The following is a 2,539-nucleotide window of genomic DNA, read 5'->3' on the forward strand; positions in this document are numbered from 1 at the left end:
CTGCAAACACACAGGTGAGCAGCAGTGCTGAGGGGCCGGTCCCCGCCCCGCCCCTCCTCCCACCCCACTGAGGGCCTGGCCGCTGACCAGCTTCTGCGCCAGGCCTCTTCCCTGGGAACTGCCTCCTGACATCAAGCCTTAACTTCAATTTTGGAGCATCCGCACACCTCCAGATAACGCAAAGCCACGAAAACCCGATCTCTCAGCACTCCCGGTGAGGCCTGATGAATGTTAAGAGAAAAAGCACCAGGAAGGAAAAAATGGCATCGAGAATGAAAAGCTTCAGTTGTGTCCCACAGGGCTTCTGAGTGAGGTCTCAGCCTTGCTGCCTTGAAAAGAGTCAATGTCTGTTTCTGCCATCCAGCAGTCAGCACCGCCCCCTTGCCTGCTGACACACGCCCGTCACTCAGAACCAAGGTGCCAGGCCACCTGCCCATCTGGGGAACTGACGGGTGGCCCTGGATGCTCAGGCTGCACCACCAAGTCAACTGTTCTGCGAGGTCCAGCACAGGAGGAGGAGGAAGACGAACAAGAAGGGACAGCCCCAAGTGCCCACGACGCGGCTCAGCCACCCAACGCGGCCACACCAGGGGGAGGGATGAACTCCAGGGTGTCCACATCTGACCCGCCATCCCTACCTGGAAGGCAACTTCAGGGGTGATGGCCAGATGTTCTGAAGTCACCGCACCAAAAAGAACTATCTTGGAACCAAGGCAGCAGAACTCGGCAGGTCAGAATTTTGGCTTGGTCCCCAGAGGTGTGACGTTACACACAGTTCCCTCTAATCAAGCATGACACCAAACACCACTGAAACCTCTACGTGGGGTGATTTCACATTCCTTCCTCTTCAACCTACTGCCTTTTTAGGTTGCTTTACCCACCACGCGGCCCAGCCCTTCCTCACTCTCTGTGGAGAGCATGTGGACTCTCTGCTCTGCTCCTCACCCTCTCGTGAGCCGCTCCTTGCTTCTTCCCCTGGAACCGGAAGCCCTGCAGACAGACCTCCAGGGCTCACAAGCCCCCTGGCTGCACACCTCCCACCACTGCACGTCTGCTCCGCCTGCACACCCAGGTCGCCTCTCCCCTCGGGATGTTTCTCCCACGCTGTGTGTCCAAGTCCAGGTCTGTCCTTCACGGCACTTGAGCTTTTCGCAGCCCGAGCTGCCTGTCGTCCCACAGGCTGATGCACGCTGTCGGACCTGCGTGCAGATGCCGGGTGACAGCTACTGGACCTGAGTCATAGCTCAGCACCCTGTCACGACGTCCGTACTCCCACTGACGAGCGAACCCTGTCTGAAGGAGCTGCCTACTGAACACCGGCCACGTGATGTGCGACAGTGAACTGGATTCCCTTTCTCAACTGGAATTAACAATTCATTGAAGCGCCCCACCACCGGCTCCCTTTTATAGATGGCATGGGTTGAAGTGAACGATCAGGGCCCCGCAGCTAGAAGGGAGACGCACTGGGGTTTGAGGGAAAAGACTGCGTGATTCTGAGGCTTCACACCCCTGCTGACAATGAAGACCCCAGTCAGCCAGGAGCACGGAGACTCACAGCTGTGCGGCCATGGGGCTGCCTCTCCCCGGGGAATCGGCGGCTTCGGGGTGCTGAGGTCACACAGCCTAGAAGGTCTGGGCAGCAGCCCCCAACTGAGATGTTTGACACACACAGAGGCGGCCCCAGCGCTTCACACCGTTTAAGAGCTACTTTGATGAACTGGGTGGCACATACGCAGACGTTCTCTCTATGGCTTATTTTAACTTTTTACTCGTTTGAAAACGAGATCTTCTCACAATTTAGAAAATAAAAACAAACAAAACAGACAAAAGCGCCTTCCAACTTAGCATGTGGGACTTCCTGGACCCGGTAACAATCATTTAATAAAAAGCCTGCTGAACACAGTCCCACAGCAAAGCATCTCTTCTGAGGATAGAGCCAAAGCTCGAGGCCCGCAATCACCACGTGAACAGAGCTGGGAGGTGCGGCAACGAAAGACAAGGAAACACACAGTGTCACCGCAAACACACACAGAACTGCCCCACGAGGTGACACGGCCACCAACACCGAGTCAAGACGGAATCTACAGACGCCGTTAGAACTAAAAACGCAGCAGCGTTGCTGGAAACAAGCCTGCAGGGACCCACTACATCCCGACAGGTGAGCGCCTGCTGATTGGGGAAGTTAACTCACAAACAGGCACCACCCGTAAGGTACAAAAGAGGAGCAGGTATGATCAGACTTGAAAGGTATTTCAATTAATTAGTCCTGCCCTCAGCAACAGCCGCCACCCGGCCTTGTCGTGATGGAGGAGCTGTGTTCAGTCCCCCACGGCACACACCACAGTGTCTAAAAGATCTGGGCAACATCCCCTCGTTCAGCTTTCGGGGGGCATCTCCCGTGATGACGCTGCAGAGGCCAGCGGCCTGAGCCTCTGCGAGGAGCCCCGCTGAGCCCGGCAGGGGCTGCTCCCAGGGCCTGGCGGGCAGGCACCTCACAGCAAGGCAGGACTGCGGGGGCCGGGCCGTCTGGGAGGGCGAG

At 57.1% G+C, this 2,539-nt stretch overlaps 1 protein-coding gene across 1 annotated transcript in view; it reads right to left on the reverse strand.

The window, feature by feature from the left end:
• AGO2 (argonaute RISC catalytic component 2) overlaps nucleotides 1-2,539 on the reverse strand; it is a 90,117-nt gene that overhangs the window by 63,387 nt on the left and 24,191 nt on the right. The window lies entirely within an intron of this gene.

Source organism: Bison bison, unplaced genomic scaffold, assembly GCF_000754665.1.
Source record: "Bison bison bison isolate TAMUID 2011002044 unplaced genomic scaffold, Bison_UMD1.0 scf7180017864036, whole genome shotgun sequence".
Classification (NCBI taxonomy): Eukaryota; Metazoa; Chordata; class Mammalia; order Artiodactyla; family Bovidae; genus Bison; species Bison bison.